General features: G+C 40.7%; 1 protein-coding gene across 3 annotated transcripts in view; it reads left to right on the top strand.

The window, feature by feature from the left end:
* Nucleotides 4777-6886, top strand: part of PIK3CG (phosphatidylinositol-4,5-bisphosphate 3-kinase catalytic subunit gamma) — a 34069-nt gene continuing 31959 nt past the window's right edge. Inside the window, exon 1 of one of the 3 annotated variants that reach the window (XM_005679129.3) lies at nt 4777-4938. The gene's annotated coding sequence lies outside the window, so the exon portion shown is untranslated. Of the gene's footprint in view, nt 4939-4966; nt 5308-6886 lie in introns of those variants that run through there. The other 2 variants (XM_005679127.2, XM_018047231.1) reach the window with 2 other exon arrangements.

Raw genomic sequence — 6886 nt, 5'->3', positions numbered from 1 at the left:
ACTGTGATACTGAAAGTTTTGCCTTGGAGACAAGCTTTCCTAACCCTATTCTAGAAAGCCCTCCCAGAGGAGGTTATACAAACTGCATCCAGGGCTCTGTGGGTATCCTCAGGGGATTGGTTTAGGACCTGAGCAGGTACCAAACTCCAGGGATGCTCAAGTTCCTTACAGAAAATGGCTAGTACAGTCATAGACCATAAGGGATAGATTATAAAGGGTCTGACATATCACACTAAGGAATTTGGACTTTTAAAACTCAGTTTACAGAAAAATCTTTTCTGGAAATTTGCAGAGGGCTAACTAAACTATATCTGCTAAGATGAGCTGAACAAGAAAATTGAGAAAAGTGACCTCAGTGGTCAATTTCTGATAATAAGAATGGAAGGTCCCCACAGACCCCTGGATCTGGCTATGGACGCTTGGGGATGTGTTGACTGTGACTAATTTCCTGTGACTTCTTTTCTCAGATCCTGGAATGATTCCCCTCTACCCACATAGCATGATGACATTCAAGGCTGCTACAAACTCTTCTGTTATCCTCCCGAACACATCAGAGCCTTCACTTCTTGTTCTGGTGTCCACCTTTCTCTGCTAGTTAGGAATCCAGCAGGACTAACTTAAATCACTCAAGCAATTTCCCTGTGATTGGCTGAGGGAGAGATGTGCCAACTGACAGAAGGAACCCAGGAGGCTTCTGGGAGTTTTCCTCTCTGTAAAAGACACACACAAGCCTACTGTCTTCCTTTGTACATTGTATTGGTGTGTGACACCTGGAATTGCCTGTCCTCTGTAGCATCCGACACAATGTCTTGTATAGTGTAGTTATATAAGTTTATGTTTCATTGAAAATGTCTACAGACTTCCTGTCAGTAGGATGGTTGTTATCTCTTTGGTAGATTAGGAAACTCAGAGAGACGTATTAGCATAGATTAGGCCTAGAGAATAAGTGGGAATAAACCCAGGTCTCATGATTGCTAGTGCGTTGACATTACCAGGATGCTTCTCTTTTGTCAGATTCAGACCAAAAGCTTCATAAAGATTGGCATTTATTAATTCAGACAGAGAAAGACAAATACTGTGTAGTATCACTTATATGTGGAATCGAAAAGTACAATAAACTAGTGCATATAACAAAACAGAAGCAAATTTACCGACACAGAGAACAAACTACTGGTTACCAGGGGGTGTGGGTAGGGATACAGAGGCGGCGGAGTGGGTGATACAAACTATTGAGTACAAGACAGGCTACAAGGATACATTGTACAATATGGGGAATTTAGCCAATATTTTACAATAACTGCAAATGGAGTATAACCTTTAAAAACTGTATGCTGCTGCTGCTGCTAAGTCACTTCAGTCATGTCCGACTCTGTGCGACCCCATTGACGGCAGCCCACCAGGCTCCCCCGTCCCTGGGATTCTCAAGGCAAGAACACTGGAGTGGGTTGCCATTTCCTTCTTCAATGCATGAAAGTGAAAAGTGAAAGTGAAGGCGCTCAGTTGGGTCTGACCCTCAGCGACCCCATGGACTGCAGCCTTCCAGGCTCCTCCGTCCATGGGATTTTCCAGGCAAGAGTACTGCAGTGGGGTGCCATTGCCTTCTCCGTTAAAAACTGTATAACAGTTTTTAAAATAAATTTTTAAAAAGATTAGCATTTGTACCTAGACAACAAAGCTAAGTTTGAAGGTGAACTAAATTATTAGATGAGATTAAAATGACTTGAAATTGATTATATCATTATATAAACCATCTGAGGTTGATCTACAAAAATATGAAAAGATGGATTCCAGTGTTTTGTCAGGTTGAGAGATACACACGCATCCAAGTCAGAGAGCTATCCTATCCAGGAACAATAACCAATAACAGCTTCCCAATCAGTTTGCCACAAAGGTCCCTAGGGAATACAGACAATGTCTCATGCATTGAAGAACCTCTTTCCTTATCCCCATGTCACAGTCAGTTCCGGCTGCTATAACAAAATATCTTAGATGGGGCAGCCATAAACAACAAATTTATTTCTCATAGTTCTGAAGGTTAGGTACTTGAGATGAGTTGCATGCTCAGGGTCCAGTGAGGGTCCTCTTCTGGTCTGCAGACTGCTATCTTCTCTTTGTGTCCTCACAAGGCAGATAAATAGCAAGAGAATTCTTTGGAGTTCCCTTTATAAAGGCACAAATTCCATTCATAAGTTACCACCCTCATGACCTAATTATCTCCCAAAGGCCCCACCTCCTGATACTATCACATTGGGGGTTAGGATTTCAGTAGATGAATTAGGAGTGGAGGGGAACACAAACATTTAGTCCACTATACCCAATGTACTATACAAATACCATTACAATGTATACATGCCGAGACATGAAAGAAGTTTGGGAACCACAGGCCTATTTTTCCATGTCTTTTCCATATCTCCCACTGCTGTCTTTCACAAATCTTCCAGGTCAGAGAACTGATCAGTTCACTGTTCCCCAAATACTTTTTGACTTGAAGACTTCCCCCTCTGATTCCTCTTGCCTTACATCCTGCACCTCCCCTTGCAAATCTGAAATGTTTGAAATCCCACTCAAAGTGATCTCCTCCAGTAAACTTTTGTGTTATGGAAGGAACATAAAATATAAACCACTTGGCCTGTACTATCACATTGCAGTTTTTTTATCTGCATATCTTTTCTCTCTAGGCTACAAATGATATCTCTAAAGCTTGTCTTAAAAGCAAATAATTCCTCAAAGCAAATAATTCATTCTTCATCTATTTATTGACCATTGGCACATCTTACTGTGTTCTTACACTCTAATCTGCTTGATCTTGTGGCTCCCGTAATGTTGAATGTGATAATAAGGTCAGACTATTTGATTATATTTTTTCAGTCACAACAGAGTGTATGTCTACTCTGTGGAAAACATAGTGCTGGATGTATGGAGATTCACAGAAGGGCAAAAAGGAAGAAAAGAGAAAAACATATTAATAAAATGGGATAGTGATAAGGCCAAGGGGGGGTTCTACCCTGAAAAATCTGGGGATACAACTAGTAAAGAATTCCTTTGCATGGAGGCAGTATCTACCTATAGGAAGGAGACACTGGCCATTATTTCTCCCCTGAAACAATGACTACATATAGGCAAATTTTAGGGGTTATATTAGGACTTGGGGAAGAGCTGGGTTCTTGATCTGAAACCACTAAACAAAGTCTGAAGTATTTGCAAGTTTAGTCATAGAACAGACAATATTTGCATAATTGGACTTAGCTGAGTAGTTCCTACAGAAGCAAGAAGATTCAAGAGGTGGAGTCTAATATTTGTGAAATAATGTGTATGTGTGCATGAGTGTGTGTGTGTGTGTGTGTGTGTGTGTGTGTGTGTGAGGTTGTCAGGACTTAGTCTCCTCTATCCGTTGAATGATCTGGGGAACAGAGTTGGCCAAGCTTATGGTCCCTCTGTGGTCAGCCCTAGCAGCCCCAAACTGCCACTTGTACTCTACCCACCTACCTCTCCACACATTCCAGGTAAATCACAGCTTGGCCAGCTCCTGTGGGGTGGCTTCTTGGTGCCACCCTCAAACCAACCAAGAAGGCTTAGAAGCATCAAAAGCCACCAGGCTCCTATGGGAGTATTCCTTTACAGGAATACACTTTGGAAAGCTGATAAGGTCCCTCTAAATATTTGAGAGGCAGCCCTTGAGTTAATGGCTTACCTGTTAATGTCAACTCTTACAGCACTGCTTATAGAAAGGTAAGATCTAAGAGGCCTGTAGTGAAAGGAGACAGATTAGACAATCATTTATCTCTCAGATTAATTGAGAGAAACTCTTAATTATCCATCTCCAAGGAACCAGTGAGGCCAAGGTTATATTTACCTGTTGTCCCTGGGTCTCAGTGGAGTCCATGAGAGCCTAGGTTGAAGGATGAACTCTGGTACAGGAAACCCTGGAATGGAGAAGAAGGGCCACTGTTTCAGGATCTAGAAGGAAACGAGGTTACTGGAATATACAGAGCTGCTATAAAAGTGACTGAGCATGGCTTTTCTAAGGATTCTTCACTCCCCTGGGAATCAGGAGCCACCTCCCAGAGACCCTCTCACTGGTGCAGCAATACTCAGCTCCCAATCCACTGACACCAAGAACCTATTTTATCTGCAGTCAATCACTGCTCTCAAGAAGTCTCCACCCCCAACACACACACACACACACACACACACACACACACACACGCACACATGCACACATATACAAGCACACATACACATTGTATTTTCAGTCTGAGCCAGTGATATTTTGGAGCCTAAATGTTTTGAAAAATAGAAAACTGTCTCACCAACCTAAGGAAATGAACTTCCAGACCTTGTCTTTGAAAATGGTCAGCTTGATAACCAGTCCCCTGGATCACTCAGGTTTCTCTTCCCTCATCCCTCAGTTACAGGGTATGAACAAGGGGTCCATGAGGGAAAATTCATTGAATGGGCTTTGCAGGACTAATGGGTTTCCTTCGGCTCTTTAAAATCTTCCCACCAAGCTGGCTCTCTAATACTAGGAGGCCTTTTTCTCCATTGAGAACTAACCAGAAAAATAGTTCACGTGTGCGTGTCTCATGAATGCATATTTGGTTTGAATCTATGTCATTTTATATTTGGTTTGCACTCTAGAAATTAAAGAAAAAAACAGTTCATAGAGTAAAAAATACATATACTTTTCTGCTTAGTTCTCTGTGTGTGCTTTAACAGGAAATGCATTTCTTACACTCTTAAAATGAGCAATCGCACGTATAATCAACTTGGTTAAAACTTCCTTCCTGGTAACTGCAACACTTCCTCTGCATCTGGATGTGAAGGGAGACCCAGAAAAGCGGAAGAGTTTAGAAGCACACTGGGTACGTTTGAATTTGTTTTGTTTTTAGAAATTAAACAAATGATCCTTCAACATCGTCGCTTCTGCTGCTTTATCAGGTATTGCTTCCTTCTATTTTTTGCCCTTTGTTGGGTCTGACTCAGAATAGTGACACTTCCTTCTCGGCCAGAATATTTTTATCTGGAACTGCTGTCGTTCTTCTGACCATGCTGCCACTGACTGTCTGTTTCATCATCTAGTCCAACCCGTTAGTCCAACCCGTGCGTGTGGATATCCACAAGGTTCCGGCAATAGCTTTGCAGGTGCATCAGTCCTTTTTTGTTTTTGTTTGGGAGGAAGAGGGAGGGCCAGCCAGCCTTCAAGCTCTTACAAACGCATGATTCGTGATTAGTGTGCTAAACAGTGTTTTTCACGTCTCTCTCTCGTAAAAGGCGAAAGCTTCACAGCCTCAACCATGAAGGAAAGCAGTGAGTATTTAGTCAGCCAGTTTTCTTCTGCATCTCTTATCTGTAAGTCTGTTTGATGTCATGAAGGGAGAAGTAATTGCTGTGTATTTGCATGTTGCCTAAATTTGGACCTATTTTGTTTCAAGTTAACCCAGTATTCACAGCTTACAGTTCTCTTCTTTGTCATTCTGTAAAGTAGCAAAAGACCAAATAGTGAAGGGCTTAAGCTGCAAGAGACAGTTCTTTAGGACAGTTGGTTTCATGTATTTAGTAAGTGTAACTTCATAATATGTTGAGAGAGGGACTGTTGACTTTAAAAGTAAATTTAAGTCAAGATTTGAACAGAAGTTTGGATCTATTGCCTTTCTTACCTTTTAATCAAACTCTTTTTGGTATATATCAAATGTTCCACTGTTTCTTAAGGAAATAAATAATTACTTATATATTACACTAACATTAGTCCTTTTAGAATAATATTTTCTTAGACATTAATTTTTGTTTTACTAATTGATTCTTATTTAGAATAAGAACTACTAAATAGTAAAATCAAAATACCTTATTTGTATTTCAATTTTAACATGTTAAGCATTTCAATCATTATTTGAAGAGTTTCACACTACAATAAGTAACATTTATACTTAAATGCTTTGTGAAAGTAGGTCCTTATTAACTATTTGTGGAAATAGTGGATAAATTATCGAGAACATATTGGTGAATTCTAGTTATAGAGATGAAACTATTAGAGCAAAAAGAAGTTAAATAGTCAATAGGGGTCCCAAAGCAGGTCCTTCCTTCCAACCTGCAGGTTCTCCAGAGGTAGATGAGATGAACTGGTACGAAGGTAACACCACCTGAAAGTTCCTATTTGGAGAGTACAGCCCTGGGGACTGCCCTGAGAGATCGCCCTAATGGGGCAATGACAGCCAAGAAACTTACATACTTCCTGATTCACGTTATAAATATCTGCAAATGTTCTTCAGAGGAGCTTCACCAATTCTGATCTTTTTGAGTTTTATCAATGAAATGACTACCTCTCCTGACTAGAAAGAAAAAAATGAAGAGAAAAAAAAAATAGACAGGAAGTTGACGAGGGCACAGATACCTGATCCAGACAGTTTGAAAAGGGATCATGAGGTAACTTGGATAAGGTGTCTGAGTCCCCCAGGAGACATGTGAGACTGAACAAAGAGGAAATAAGCCAAAGGCCTCTTTTCAAAGGGAGTTGTTTCAGCATCTTACATGGCACCTTGTAAACTAGGCCTTGATGTTCTAACTGGATTATTTGACTCATCCATGCATTTCCATATGCTTAAAACAATTACCACTTAGAGCCATTACAGTTCACCCGACAGCATGCTAGATCAGTGCTTGACCTCTCTCTTTTTTAAAATTAAAATTTCAAACATAACAGAAGTAGAGAGAGTAATCAATGAGTCCCCATCTACCCATGGCCCACATTCAGCAAGTTATTACCTTATTTAATGCTCCTGCCTACCCTCTGAAGTATTGCTAACACCATTTGATGGATAGGAAACAGGCTCAGAGATTATTTAAGCAGCTCCTCCCCCAGTTTCTAAGTGGTGGGGCCAGGATTCCTCCG

The sequence above is a fragment of the Capra hircus genome, chromosome 4 (genome assembly GCF_001704415.2).
Source record: "Capra hircus breed San Clemente chromosome 4, ASM170441v1, whole genome shotgun sequence".
Classification (NCBI taxonomy): Eukaryota; Metazoa; Chordata; class Mammalia; order Artiodactyla; family Bovidae; genus Capra; species Capra hircus.
This window is presented reverse-complemented; position numbering and strand designations above follow the sequence as displayed.